The following is a 16,299-nucleotide window of genomic DNA, read 5'->3' as shown; positions in this document are numbered from 1 at the left end:
CTAACAGGCCTCATGGCCTTCTCTCCCTGTCTTGCAGCACCGCGCACTCAGCCTCCACCACTCTCCCCCTCATGCTGGGCGGATGGCAAAAGGTCCTTTTCTCACTGATGCCTTGATGCTTCAAATGTAACCTCTCCCCTTCCGCTGAGCCCGCATCAAGTGTCACCATGAACTCGCTTTGCACCCCCAGACTATGGTTAAAGAAATATGGGCAATAAGCCCCTTACCTCAAAGCCTTTTGATGTAACGATTGCATGCCCCTCATCAATGTACCACCCCAGCTCACCTCAGATCCCTGATCCCATGTGTGGGAATATATTCCCTTCACTATAACAAACAATAAATAATTGTTTTATGAGATCTAAAGGAATTGTTGATGAATGTGACAACATAATCTTGTGAATAGGTTAGGCACCTGAACCCATGTATTCTCACTTTTATTGTCCAGGTCAGATGTTTAGTAATATATCTCTCATATGTCAAAATGCATAAATAACGTTCAAGGTATGTGTAGCCACAATGCCAGTCGTTAAGTAGCATAAATTGTAACAGCTCGCACATCATCTGATCCTGCGCTCAACCCAGAAGAGCTCAGCTGACCAGTGCACCACGCGCTGACACCACGTGGACCTCTACCAAACCTGGAGCATCATGCCTAAAGAATACATAATGTCCAGTCTGCACTGCCCAATCCCCACATTTACATCATCTATGATGCGATTTTGTAATAAATATGAATGTTTTTCTATTGTCTGGCAGAGTGCTCTCGGAGTTTGCAGAGTTCTCTGCTTGCCCTATTTGGTTTTGGATAAACTTTACTTTTTATCTTCACCCGCACTTGGTCCTGGTCACATTCCTTCCTGGGGTGTGTCCATTACTGACTCTCATTGGGGAGTTATCACTGTATTTCTGCGGGACTCTCACTTTCAATATGTATTCCTCTTACAAAGTTCCAGAGCTCCTGGCCCTGATGAATTGGTGAATGCTGTAATAAAATACAATCCTACATTTTAGTCACATTTCCAGCATGCTTTTTGGTAAGGATTTTACAGATTCATGGTGACAAGCTATACTTGTAACCGTCCATAAGAAAGGTACTACAGACAAATGAGAAAATTATAGATTACCTGCCCTTTCAGATGTTTCAAGTAAAATGTTTTCTACCACACTACACAGAGAACTCTATAAATGGGTTTGGACAAACATGTGCAAAGTACCTTTCGGACTGGATATCGAAAAGGGTGCTTTACAGTTCACAACCGTTTTATTCTAAATGTAGTTACTAGTAGAGCCAAGAGAGGGCTTACCCCTCTCCCGACCCTTAATATTTTGCATATATTGACTTTAACGCAGCACTGATAGCATTGATAGGGACTTGCATTGGTCATGATTACTCAATTAGGGCCTAACATTGGGTCTATTCAACAAAATACAACATTATTATCAAGACCAAGGTAATGTATGTTGCCAGAAATAAAATAGACCACCATTGATAACTTGGACTTTAGATATGAACTATTCCTACATTTATCTGGGTGTTAATGATTACTCGCCTAAAGACCGAGATGAAGAGGCATGAATTGTGTCTGGCCAAAGTGACCAGTAAAATGGGCATAATCAAATGTTTTGTAAAATATCATGGAGGATACAGCTTTAACGGTTTAATAAAGATATATCCTGTGACTAAGCGAGGGATTCAGTCACTTCCATAAAGGGGCAAGCTCCTTCTTGTGAGGCTAGGGAAGTGAGCCTGCAATGCAACGTTCCCCCTAGTGCTGGTGGTAAGCAGGACCTCAAAAGGAGAAACTACGGTCTTGGGATAAGGACTCCTTTTCCCATAAGGAACACCTATCTTACTATTCCACAAAAGCCAGTAGAACTTTATTTACTGACAGACAACTAAGCTCCTCTTACATGTATTATTGTAATGTAATACCAGAAGAACACTATTCACCTGGTACTTTGAAGAGTAAGAACATGAGAGTAATTAAGAGTGCTTTTCTGTCAAGTACTGACACGAAGAAGCCAACAGCAGGCATAGTGAATATGGCCTCAACACAAAGAAAGTACTTTCCTTGGAAGCCAGGGAGGCCCCAGCAGTGCATCATAAAAAGAGGAAGGCCAAGAGAACAAGGAAGTGAGAACTGGGAGATTCAAACCAGCCAGATCGAGGAGTTTGGAAAACTGAGGGAGACTCTACCTTGCCTGTCACAAAGCAGCTATGGCAAAGAAGGAACATTAGCATGCTCTCCGACCAGCAGTGCAGAGAAAATGTATAATAATCCTTGGAGTGATGCTCGAGAAGGGCCAGTGAAGAGCTTTTTCTTTGGCATGCCGCTAGGCGATATGCTGATAACAGACCTAGGAAGGTCTGTTCATGGAAGGCGAACCCGACCAACAGACCAAAGGAGGAAGGTAGAGGCATGGAACGGAACCGAAGGAAAAAACCTTTCATTACCAAAACCACCAAAGAAGAGCAAAGTGTGTCAGAAAAGGGGCACGGGATGAACCAGAGAATTATCCTGACAGACCGCAGAGGAGAGAAAGGGAACGCCGACCAGGTGATGCAGACCCCCTTAAATAAAGGTACAGGGGAGAGGCGCAGACCTGAAGAGCACGGCATAAAGAGTGAAGATCACTCGGGGATCCTGTGTCCTAGTTTCAGTGATTGGCAAAAATATTTGAAGAGTGAGGATCACTCCAGGCCCCTGTATCCTCATCCCAGTTATTGGCAAAAGTATATAAAAAGTGAATATCACTCAGGGGCTCTGCATCCTCATCCCAGGGATTGGCAAAAGTGTATGAAGAGTGAAGATCATCCAGGGGCAACATTTTCCCAGTGATTGGCAAAAATATAAGAACTCCTTAGGAATACATGTTATATGCTCCTGATAGTGGGAAGACTGTGAGAGGAAAAGAGTCAGACCACATCTACACATCTTGAGCAGAAGAAAAGTATTTGGAGAGACTGGGGGAAAAAATACACAAAGGCCTGGGAAAACCCATTGAAAGAACTGAAGAAGCTATTACAAGGAATAGCAAGAAACTATTTGAAGATATCATATTGAAGAGAAGCATGCTAAGAAGCATCTCCTAAGAGAAGACATTCATTTGCCTGGTATTTTGTCATGAATTAATAGTGGTAGGAAATTCAAAACTGTTTTGTAGAAAAAAATATATGTGAATTTATTATTTATTCTTGTTCCAACACCTTTCCAATGTTTCATTCATTTTTCATAACCACCACAACACATTTAGTCATACAAAGTGTGTGCAAAAAAGGGGGTTAGTAAAAGAACTTTTATATCATTCAAAAACCTTTTTTATCTCCTTTCCCTGCTAAGGAAAACTTAATTCGGGAGTATGATATGTTTCGTACTTGACATTGAACATTTTCCAACATGAGGTATATATTTTTTTCAATGTTTTACATGTTTTGAAAAACACTTCCATATTTTAGTCATAAAATATCTTTCAACTTCCCACGAGAGATTAATTTTCTAAGATATATATCTCAACTGCATTCAAGAATTCTAGTTGCCCAAACTCTATAAAGGACACAATTATATTCAATTTGTTGTTACCTCATAGTTCTTATTTTCAGAAAATATTTCAGCAGGTTTCTGTTTTCCAAAGTGTCAACCCCCTGTGTTGCCTGTGTGACACAAATAGATCCATTGCTTAGCTGTGTCTTATTTCTTCCATTCAAATGTTTTTACATCGTTTAGCAGTAATTCCACATGCTATCTCTCAGCACATGTGTGTGCCCTACCAATTGGTGTGTTATTATCTGTCTTAGTTAAATTCCACTGATGACATCGATTTCCAAAATACATGTTTTCCCTTTTTTTAAGTTGTTAAGTACATATGTCTCTGTGGTGCAAGCTATATTGTTGTATACACTCCTTGTGGAAACAACCCACTAACTTGAGGTGAAGACGCATTTATTGCTTTTCTGTCCCTCATTGACGTTACTCCTATTTCTCAACTTTACCAAAACTCTACCGCATCTCCTGTTGATGCACACTATGCATGGAGAGTGGTACCAGCTCTCCAGTTATTTTTTGTGTGTGGTCGTGCCTGCATATTATACATTTCTTTTTATTGACAGCTGCTACTTTATTTCAGTCTTCTACAACTTACCATCACTATCATGTATGCTCTGGTTTAGTTAAAACTAATGTGGGATCCAGCATCAGGTTTACTATACACGCGCCATCCGCCTCCTGCGTCTCTGATTTTTGTATACCATCACATTCATCTCTAGACACCACTCGACATCGAGCAGTGTCTATTACGTACTTTGAAGAAGGTCTTTTTTTCTTGCATTCATTCCTTGTGCCACTTATCTTATTTCAGGTGTACCGTCTCCTCCGAGTTCTGCTTGGGGCTAGTTATCTGGTGACCATAATAACTGTTATTGGTCACATGCTATTCTTTCCATGTGAACACAGAGCACCATCTTGCAACAGGGTATTGCAAAGCTCTGTGTCTATCTAAAATGAATGTTGGAGCAGTTTGCATATACCGATCTGCCACGAGTCAATATCTATGAGTTTAATTTCCTTATTTAAATGCATTTTTATGTGCTTGATGTGGTTCAAGTTCCGGTGTCTTCGGATTCTCAAACGATACAATCAAATATGGTTTGCTACATCCATAATACAATCGTGGCTCTTTTTTATATTGCGACTGTAGTTTATTCTCATATTTGTCTTGTTTGCCAATGAATATACAGATATCTGCACTTGACAGAGTTAGATCGAGCAAGCCCATTCATTCCAAGGCATGCTGTTTGCTATACGTTCCTGGTCACTGTTCCTGTTCACGTGTTGCTCTTATCATATAAATGCAGAGTGCCATCTTAAAATAAAGTTGACCATGCTCTGCACCTATCTATTGTGAATGTGTGCATTGATCTTACAAACCTATGTTGTTCCTTTTCCTTATTTAAACAGTTCTTCTTAAATGGTAATTTTTAATTGCCGAAATCATGGTCTTTTTGTCAGACACATGTGATTTTTAAACATATAATCTAGGTGTGGCCCTTTTTTGGTTGCCACTACATTTCATTCTGATATTTCCTTTCCATCAATCAGTATGTGAACATATACTATCTACCTATAGGATTTTTGATCCCACAGATGCAATTCCCATCAACTACAAGCCAGCATTATTGTTCGTATTGCAGAACATGGTATGGTATTTATTTAAAAAGAACAACCCCCATTCAATGCTCATATTTAAGCCTATCTTGACACTGTCCAGTTTCTGTATCCATTTTTGCTCTAATTTTCCTAGAGCCAAATCCCTGTCCCCATTTGCATGTTTGGTTTTACAGTTTGCATAATACACCAAAAAAGGTTGGTGTGGGTGTGTTTTTCCTACAAAAATGTTCCCAGTAATATCCCCCCCCAGTTTGCAATAAACATTTCTGTTGTTGCATTTGAACTTGCTACCTAGTCTAGCATTGTTAGGCCCTGTTATTGGGTTAACATGCTGATCAGCTCTTCCGCCTATGTATACTGTCTGGACAAAGGGAAACAAAAAGGCTTATACTCATCGAGTGTGAATTCTTATCATCTATTCATACACTGATTTTAGAGCTATGTGTCTGCAATTTAAACATTATTGGTACTTTGGGATTGCTGGTTACATTGTCTGTCTGATCGACAGCTCTCTCTGACATTTGCATTATGGATTTTTATTGAAAACTGTGTGTGTGTAAGGAAAATATGAAACTATTTTTTTTAGGTATGTTGAATTCCTTTCATTGTATTCTCTTAAATAATTTTTTTTATATTGTGCATAATTTACTTTTTTTAATGTATGTATTCGGTCATTTGTATAGCACACCAAACCCTAGGTATCTAGGTGCTTTTTCTTAAGAAGATGGTTGCAGAAGCTGTTTGCAATGGTGATGGATTACAAACTCTGAATTTACATAAGTATTCAGATGCATACAAAGATTACATTTCATTTGAATTATTGATGGATTACAAACATTGCTCATTACAATGACAATGAAATGGATACCAGGTTAAATAGGTATGATTCAGATAAAAAGCTAGGTTTTGAGACTTTTACAGAAGGAACAGAGTGATTGGTCCTCTCCTAGTGCCAGCGGCATGGAGTTCCATTAAACTACAAAAGGCTTATGAATAAAAAAGCAATAGGGTGCCTTAGGAACATGGGCCCCTACTTTGGTGATTGTTGCCCTTCTTGAAATCCAGGCTCAAGCCTGTGCAGGACCGTCTCAGTTCTTTAGCTGAGAATGTGCAATTCTGGCTAAATTAAAACCCTCACATGGGTATGAATGTCATTTTGAACAGAATTGTACTTCATTATGAAAAATAAAAATGCCCCCCATAATATGTGGGGGTTACCGTGGTTAATTCAGTTTGGATAAGGGTCAAATTGAGAGTCTGTGTGGGGGCTTGCAAGGAACTGCAAGATTAACAGCAAAAGGAAAGCATTCTTGAAAACCAATCCAAACGACTTGAACAATGTTACATATTGATCTTTCAAAACACGACAGTTCCTTTACGTTTCCATGGTTGGTATGTTTGGTACCATTGAATTGGGTGGAAATGGCACCTGTATTTACAGTCCTTAACTATGTCAGTCGGTAGATATGAGGGGTTCATTTAAGAATCAGCGATATTTTGCGCTGCTTGATGATTGGGCTCAACCTCATACGAGCCCCCCGCTTTCCAAATTTGATGATGATGATCGAGTCAGAGGATGAGGCTTCAAGATTCATAGTGATCCTGTTCTATGTCTCCATTCTGGAGCCATACATTGAGACTGAGAGCATGCAAGTCATGGAATATGTGAACACCAAGGATGCATGTTGTTTCTGCAGGCCTATGTTCCTGGTTAGAGGCTCACATTCTGGTATTTAAAGATATGGTAGTGCAACCTTTGAGATACTCTTTTCACATATTTCGGCGCTTTTGCAAGACTTTTTTCCCAGACCTCTCTTGATGGCATCTCTTTTTATGCTTTCATCTGGATGGGAACTGGACACCTTTTATGTTTAGATATTAGAGACCTTTTAGCATTTTTTTAATCTCTTTTTCACATCCTCTTGTTTTTTGTGGCTGGCCCTGCAGTTCCATTCAGTTCCATATCATTGCCTCACTAATACTATGCAGGCACCGATCTTCTTGTGGGGCTGATTGGGAGAAAATTCACAATAATTTCCAAATTAAAGGTACTTTTACTCTGTCTTATGATTGTTTCAAAATGTAAATTTTAGATGTGGTCATTACCTATACTCTTAGGGCCTGAGTTACAGAAGTGTTTTATAATAGCGCAATCCCATAATAAAATGTTCTGTGAATCAGACCCTTAGGTATTGTTGCTATTCTGAAATTGTCTCCTCCTTTAAACTTTTGAAAGTACATTTTCTCAGCGAGGAACTTCTGACATTTGTGTAACTTTGACTTCTATAGGTTGATATCATCACTTTAGTATTTCCTTAGGTAAGTGAAGAATAGGATGCAGAAAACAGTGCAGAGGTACATATCTGGATTTTGTAGGCCCCTGCTCTTGCCTGGCTTATTATGAACATATCTGTCTCCCTCCCCGAAGATTGGGACATCAATCTGAAATATATCAGACTTGTTTGTAAAAAATAATGGATGTGGGCCGATGACCCATTAAAGTAGGGCAGACATGTTTTATATAGCTACTAATAAGCTCTAATTAGTTACCAATTAGTTACAATCACATGTTTGATTTAACTGCACGATGTTTTTAAAGGAACATTAATTTGTATATCATTGAGGGCCCAGATAATATTACTCTTGCACATTCATTAAAGTGAATTCTCCCATCCCAATATTCAATGCTACAGTTAAATTAAAACCCATATATTGAAAACAAAACATTAAAGAGGTTTTCTTTTGGATTTCATATATACCTAAACATGTGATTTATCTGCAGATGTGCATTTTATAAAAAGGTGAAAACAGAAAAAAATGACTTTTCATTTTCATGCCCACTCTTTTATTAATGGGTCTACCATAAAACTGTGTAGCTTGTTTGAATTTCCAACATAGTTTATTGAACAAACCAGTTGTCTTTTCCTGTTACATTATTTTAAACACTTAAACACATTTGTGAAGGATCAGTTGTCATCTTAAGTAACTGATGAACTCTGGTAGTTGTAGTTGAAAGTCTTGGAAAAACATGGCACATGTCTAGATTAATTATCTACCAGCATCATCATTATACTTCCTCTTTCTTCCTTGTCCTATAACTTAATTTAATGATGTTTGTGCTTTATCTCTGACAGGTCTTTTGATGCCGTATCACACATATTCAAACCCTAGATGAAGCCCTCCTTTGCTTTCCGAGGGAAGAGTAATAACTTACTCTTGTTCGTGAGCCTTTACTTAGACACCCAAGCAACGCTACTCAAAGCCAATGCAGTATCTGGTAGGGAAGGGAATAAGTGATGGGATGTGGAAGAAATAGGAGAAAGGAAGATGACCAATAAGTTATGTTATGCTATTTGCCTTTCATGTTGCACACATCATCACTGTAGTGGCTTTAAAGTACAGAGACCTCTCTTTGTAGAGTTGAATTGTGAACCCTCCAGGGTGGCAGCTAGACTGCGGCCTGTGGGGTTACAAGGAAACAGGGCCATGGAGAAAGGGAAAGGGGAAGAGTGACACATATCTGGAAGAGTTCGGATATGCACCACCACTAGGATGGATGCCACCAAGTGTAAAACAGGAGTAAGCTAAAAATGTAAGTGAACATTACTCTCTACATCTCAGGCTTGTTTATGGTGAGTTATTAAGATTGGGATATGGAAATAGGCTCCTCTAGGTTAAGGTATGCTAGATATTTGAGAGGATTGACCAATATAATTATCCTTGTCAGATTTAATATTATAAGATTAACCCCCAACCAAAATCAGTGACTAGGCACCATCAACTCACTTCTCTAGGATGACAGCAATAATGGCCATTTATAGCCCAAACATATTTCCAGAAAGCACTATTTTGGAATTGCCATGCATATATTCACATCGCTATATCCAGCAAGGAATGTGTTATTAGAAGCGCTAGAGAAAATGGCATGCAGTGACACCACGGAGTAACTCGAATCATGACAATAATATGGTGGGAACCAGGGGAGGACCACTTATAACAAACAAATGAAGACATTGCATGTTAAATAAAAATACACTATGCAAATCACATGAAAAGCATCACGGTGAAGGTGGAGGTTAGCAAACATGTGTTTTTTAAAACTAGCATGTCACATGTGAAATACTCCCCTCGGTGGGAAATCTATCTGTAGTGAGGATACCTGTGACAGGTCTAAAGGGCTGAGCAACCCTTATGTCGAGAACACATTTAAAGCATCACTTGTGAAGTTAACATGTAAAATGCTCCCAGGGTGGAAAAATAAGTTAGGTCTCTCAGTGTTGAGGGTACCTGAGCTAGGAAGATCTGGGGGGTGACTAGGTTCCCCTACTGTGGGCAACACCAACACGTTACATATGGGATACGTATGGGATAAACAGGTGTCCAGTCAACTCGTCGAAAAAAAACTGGTCGACTGCAATTTGGTCGACGCAATTTGGTCGAAAACCAAATGGTCGAATTTTTTTTTTTATTTATATATTTATTTTTCGGGTTTTCGTTTAGTTAAAAAAGGGGTTTTTAGAGAAAAAAAGGGGGTTGGGGGGACCCCCCCAAAAAAAAAAAAAAAAGGGTTAAAATAAAAAAAAATTTTTTTTCGACCATTTGATTTTCGACCAAATTGGTTCGACCATTTGTCTGGTCGACCAATTTTTTTCGACGAAATGTCTGGCAACCAGATAAACATGGATACATGAATGCTTCTAGTTAATGATTACTACGATGAGTGGGGAGGGGAAGGTTGTGCTTCCACCATAGTGGTCAAATGTCTAGTCAAAAAAATATTACTGACCAATATTAGTAAATCATATAGGTAAGTGTCAAAGTGGTATGACACAATTACAGGAGACACAAAAAAATCAATTTCTTAATTGATCCCATGTGAGGCCTTGAGTCCAATCTTTCAATCCAGTATGTTTCTCGTTGGTTGGGCCTTTTAGCCAGATCTTCATGTGGGCCCCTTCTGATGACCACATCCACTATCTGGAATCGTAATTGTGGGATGTCATGATGCTTTTCATCCAGTGGTGTACCACAGCTGAGTTCCTGTTTCTGGAATGTACACAAGATCGGTGTTCATTCCACCATTGCTTACAAAGTCTATTGGATTGGCCCACATAGTAAACTCCACATGATATGATATGATATGATATGGCATTTATAACGCGCCTATACACAAGTGTTTCAAGGCGCGATGAGGCAAGGGGTGGAACAAGGGAGGACAGACAACGATCCTACTAGGCCAGGTGTCATTCAGATCGCGCAAGTGCATGGGAAGGGGGGAAAGGAAAAGTGCGCAGGGGGGAGGGAGAGGGGAAAGTGCAGTACATGGGAAGTGGAATAAATAAGACACATAAAACAGCCAGCTAGTGGCAAGTGCAAGGAAGTGCAGACGTAAGTGCTGGTGGGGGGACTGAAGGGATACAGAAAACAGTCCCCAAGTGCAGGGGTTGCCAGGGAGGCAGTGCAGGTGGGTAATTGACGGAGCCTGGGCCAGAGACCAGAAAGGGTGGCCAGGTAACCAGTGCAATTTGAGTCAGGAATTCAGCAAGGGAGGGGAGGAGAGAAAGCAGAAGCAAAGAGGAAGGTTTTGAGGTTTTTCCGGAACCTGAGATGGTTCTCCTTGAGTTTCAGGGAGGTGGGAAGGCTGTTCCAGAGAGAGGCCCCTGCCAAAGAGAGTGATCTACCACCAAGTCGTTGCTTGGAGAAGCAACTGACCCTAAGGCGGTTGGCGGCAGATGAGCGAAGAGCTCGAGAAGGAAGATATTTAGGAAGAGAGAGTTGAAGGTATTGCGGCCCCAGACCCCAGAAGGCCTTGTGCATCTGATTGTCTAGATGACATTACTGGTGTCACAAATTGCAAAACTTCTGGTTTTCTGTACTGAGGGTATATTCATTGGGGATCATTATGGGTTTGCCAGTATCCTGGCACAAAATCTGCAAGGATACCAGCAAACTGTATTTCAATTACCGCTACTTGGTCTGGCAGAATTACTGTGGCAATGGCAACTTCCCATTTTTTCTATGGGGCATTTTTGCTTGAATTATCGCAGTGGAAATTCTGCTGCTGTAATTCCACTGAAATTGGGCAGAAAGTTGGCAGATTTACCCCGAGCTCATGGCTAGAGGTGGATCCCCTGACTGTCTGCCGAACTCACATTTGGGTGGTGCGGAAATGCGAGGGTATTTGGTAATACCGCTGCATTTATCCTGCACCCCCACACTCAGGAGGAGAACATTCCAGAGTCAGCTGGAGACAGGAAATTACATTTGGGTCTGGATATGAGTGTGTAAAGTACACATGCCCTTGTTTCATGACTGTTAGACAGAGGGAAGAATCCCAGGTATCCACCTTACATATCATACATACATGGCAATACATTAATGTCAGTGTCTACTAGTGAGGTAAAAATCATATAATTGCTTGGAGGCCGGTGATTGCATTCAATTGCTGTAACTGAACATGCAACACACAATACCATCTATTTGTAACTATTAAGGTTCATATAATCCTAGTGAGCAGCTAGCATGCCATACATGAGTGAAATGTGTTGTTAGTCACTGTTATAGAGTATTAACTCTGAGAGCTCATTCTGTTTCTGCAACTGGTGGTCCATCAGATGTGTCACTTTGATATTAATACCAGTGAGGAGAGAATCCCAGTGATTGCCCTTAATAACACACACACTCACCGGACCCTGGTTGTGTGTGAGACAGTTGCAGGATTCAGGCAATTAAGCCTAACAGGCCACACCTGAAGGAACCTGGGAGGCATAAAAGGCCACCTCAGGTGCAGGTTATCAGAAGGAGTGCAGGGAACTGGAGCTGTGACTGGAAGGCAAGCTGTAGCAGTAGTAGCAGAATGAAGAAGGCACAAGGCTAGCCAAACAAGAAGAAGTGGGAGGACAGAGGGATGCCGGAATGTGAAGATAGAAGATTTCACATGATTGTTCTGAGAGAGTCCTGTTCCCCCAAAGTCTGAAGTGCAGTGGCTGGACAATTGAAGACGTGCAGGAGGTAAGTCTTTTCACATGTGAGCCTGATTGCTGTGGTTGCTGAGTTGCAGAATTGCAAAAAACTGAGGCAAGGTTGAATTATCCAGCCGTGGGGCTCAGAAGTGAAAGGTGCTCCTAAACAGTGTAACCTAATTCTGAGAGTCAAAGAAAAACTGAATTTTATTATTTTTTATAACACAGCATACCTTTCATTTTATGAAGTTTAAAGTGTATAACAATAGAAGACAAGCATTGCCCAAGCCAAGAGTCTCCCCACATTAACTCTGAAACAGGACTTTCCCAAAGTTGAAAAGCAATCTAACTGTACTGTGAAGTTGATAACAGTGTACTGGCCTAAGATACGTGTGCAAGTATTACCTGGAGCTAAGAGAATGGCACCAAGGCCTCTGGGTAATTAATTGGGCTAATCACTGGACAAACGTTGTAGATAAAGTTGGAGAAGAGGGACTGGGTGGCTGTAAAGACTGGTTGTTCTTGTTGTGACAGACTGGCGAGAGATGCAAAGAGGCTGGCCCTTTTGAAGAGAGTTATTCAGAGGAAGAGTGCCTTGCCTACTTGAAGTTGTTGGAGTACTTTGAAGTATATCTTGTTGAATCCTGTCTAAAAATACAAATCCTTGAAGCTGTGGTAGCAGTCCACACTACTGAAGCAGAAGTGGTATATTTGATTGTCAGTGGATGCATGTTGTAGTAGTCCAAACCATGAGGAGTGCTGTGAGACAAAGGCAATTATTCTCATTGTAAATTGAGTAGAAGTAAAGTGGTTAAAAGTTGAAGTGGCAGTACTATTATGTCATCCTGACAAATATACCATTGTGAAGTTCAAAACTGTAACCAAAAGAATACACACTGTATATCACTGGCGTTAGTGGATATTGCATCTCTTTTTGAACTGTGGCAAGTGTTCTTGAGGAAGGTGACAAAGCATCTTGACTGGGAATACTATTGGTGCTATTTGGAGGAAGTGGAAAGTGGATATTTCACCAAGAAAAGAGAATTTCTAGAGGAACGTTGACTTTGAATCATCAAAAACTAGTTTGAGACATTTATTTCTTTGGTTGAACATTAATGTATCTGACTTTGAATCCTGGGGAAGGGAAATCACCCAAGATATTAGAAGGTTATCCAGAGACTGTGAATGTTGTTCATATGATATTAAACTGCCATATATTGTCTTTGCGTATTTGTTGTTTAGTGTGAGTGGCAGTTATTCTGTGTTATAGTGTGTTCCCTTAGCTTTAATTAGGCAGGGAAATCCTCAGCAGAGTAGGGATAGTGAGGTATTTTCTTAACATTATTTCTTTAATAAAATAGCAAATGTTGGTAAATTGACAAGCAGTTGTTCGCCTCGCATTACTGACCCCTCAAAACAGGAATAGATGTGTTGTCACAGACTTTTAGGGAGGAGAAAATCCCAGAGTTGATTGGGCTCAAGAAATTACAAACTGTGGCTGCAATTGAATATGCAACATACTTTCCTTCTTGTAGTGATTAGGTAGAAGAGAAACCCAGCAATCACCTTGAATGACATACATGAACATAGTATTTGTTGTCTGTAACTACTAAGGAGGAGAACATCCTAAAATGTGTAGAAGACATGAGATTACATTTGGTGGCTGTAAATTAATGCTGATCATTTTGTGACTAAAGCAGAAAGAATCCCATGACCACTTTGCATGACATACACATATGTGACTTTTGCTGTGAGTGTCTCCAAGAGATGAGAAAGTCCAAAAGTGGATTTGATGAAGGGAATTACATTCAATCGAAGTAACTCAGTGGGATACACATGTGCCATCTTGTTATAACTGCTAAGGAGGAGTGACTTCAAGTGTCAACCTTGCATAATGTACACACATATGACATGCATTGTTGGAGACTCATAGGGAGAAGCAAATCCCAGAATTGGTTAGACATAGGAAATCACATTCAGCAGATAGATGTTCAGTACACTGTTTAGGGATCAGAGGTGGGAAAGGTGTGTATTGCAGCTACTGAAGAACCAGGAGAAACAACATACAGTGTAGATGAGCAGGATAGGAGAAAATCATGTTCTCCCTCAGCAGCCACATGCTGTGATGAATCTGAATAATGGTGATAATGAACAAGATAAGATTATGATCTCTGTGTGCAGGCTGCAACACATGATTCTAGAAAGTTCTGATAAAGTGGCGGAGTTGGACAAAGCCACATATTCAGAGCCAGGAGGTATACATAAAACTACTCCTCCACCTGTATATAGCATATTTCATAGACATCCTGGCATATCTAAAAGTGCAAAACATCAGTGTTGGTCAGCGACACCAGAAATACCACTGAAATCCTTGCATGCAGATGGGCATAGGAGCCCTTTTAACAAGACATGAAAATCAAAATTGTTGAATTTCCTGATATCGGACAAAGATGACTCTCTACAAGACAGCTATGTGATAGGTAGGGCTAGGACTCATATGGGTACCACGGGTTTGCTGTCCCATATGATGTGATACCACCAGAACTGGGATGAGTTCTCAAGACATCACCTGTAGACCTCGCAATGCAAGAAGAAAATCAGCATACCACCACCAGCCTGTACCATTACCCAGAAAACATTGCTGCTGTGTCATTACATGGAATGCCAAGACCCAGCCCCACCTCATCATGGCTGTAAAGTTTGAGGAAGCTTTTCCTTGATCCCTTCTGCAACATGTCATTTTATCATGCACAAATATGTCAATGGTTGCATCAAAAAATCCATAGATTTTTCTAACACGGAAGTGTTATTATGTTTGGACCTATTGCTGTATTTGTTTGTAGAAAAACACAGTTTCTGACAGAATATAGAAATCGGCAATCATTGTAGGCAGTGGGAATGGTCACAATTACTTTTCCTTCAAGGCTATCGATAAAATACTGTTTCCTGTCGGGAAGGTGTGAGGTCAAGACATTCTAACACAAAACGGGCATGTGGACTACAGAACACTGACTACACTGGGTGAGCTTCCCTTGCCCTGCCAGCTAAGAGTGGTCTCAAAGCAATCGATGTGGGATGTAGCTGCATGCAGTTCACCAGGCTCCATGGGGAGTGAACGAAGGAACATCTCCACCACCTACCCAACACACTTAAGCTTGCACAGCACACAAAAGAACCAACTCACAGGAAAGGTAATATCTTCGACCTCATCATCGTGTCACTGAGCACCCTCCATCACAGCTCGCCTTTTCTGCTCAACTGGTCAGACCATCAGTAAATTCCCTTTGAGATTAGTCACAGCACACCTCTCAAACAAACCTATTGCACACCAAGCAATCAAGCCTTCAGATCCTTCAAGAAATTCCCAGTGAAGGCTCTCACAGAAGACTTCACCAAACTCCACCTCACATGGGCGGATGGATCTCTGACGAACCAGGACTGCAACTCACTACTCCAAAAACTGAACACCACCCTTAAAACAACATCACCCACCATGCCCCAGTGAAATGGTATACCCTCAAGCCTAAATCTTTAGCATCCTGGTACACTCAAGAACTCAATCTCATCAATCAAACCATCAGAAAATTTGAAAATAATTAAAATCCTGCAGTGCATCCTATCTCACCCTACCCAAGGAATTCTGTGCTACACGTAGGTAATTGATTAACACTGCCAAGGCCAAATACTGGCAAAATACCATAGCCAAGACCAACAATGAAAGTAGAGCCCTCTTCAAAGGCATCAAGCACGGCATAAACCCTCTGCCCAACCCACCCGCATACTCCATCTACAAAGCCACCACCATCAACTCTTTCTTCGTCAACAAGATGACCCGCCAACACATAGGCACCAAAGCCACAACTGACAGCACACTACACATCCCATCACGCAAAACCACAACTGTCTGCACAACTTTCAAAGACACTAACTATGGAAGACCTCACTGCCACCTAAGCATCCCTCAAGGCCACATTGTATGCAGATGACATCCTCCTTGCCTCCATACTGAAGACCCTTCCAACTGAAGCACTCTTCTCTTAACTGACAATCATCAAGAGCTCTATATCTCAAGACACCGAACCCTCGACCCTCAAGACTGGATAAATCCTCCCACCTCTCACGAAAACAACACTGACAATCTCAGCATCTACTGACCCATCACCCATCTT

The sequence above is a fragment of the Ambystoma mexicanum genome, chromosome 4q (genome assembly GCF_040938575.1).
Source record: "Ambystoma mexicanum isolate Mex_15411 chromosome 4q, UKY_AmexF1_1, whole genome shotgun sequence".
Lineage (NCBI taxonomy): Eukaryota > Metazoa > Chordata > Amphibia > Caudata > Ambystomatidae > Ambystoma > Ambystoma mexicanum.
Note: the sequence above shows the minus strand (reverse complement) of the source record.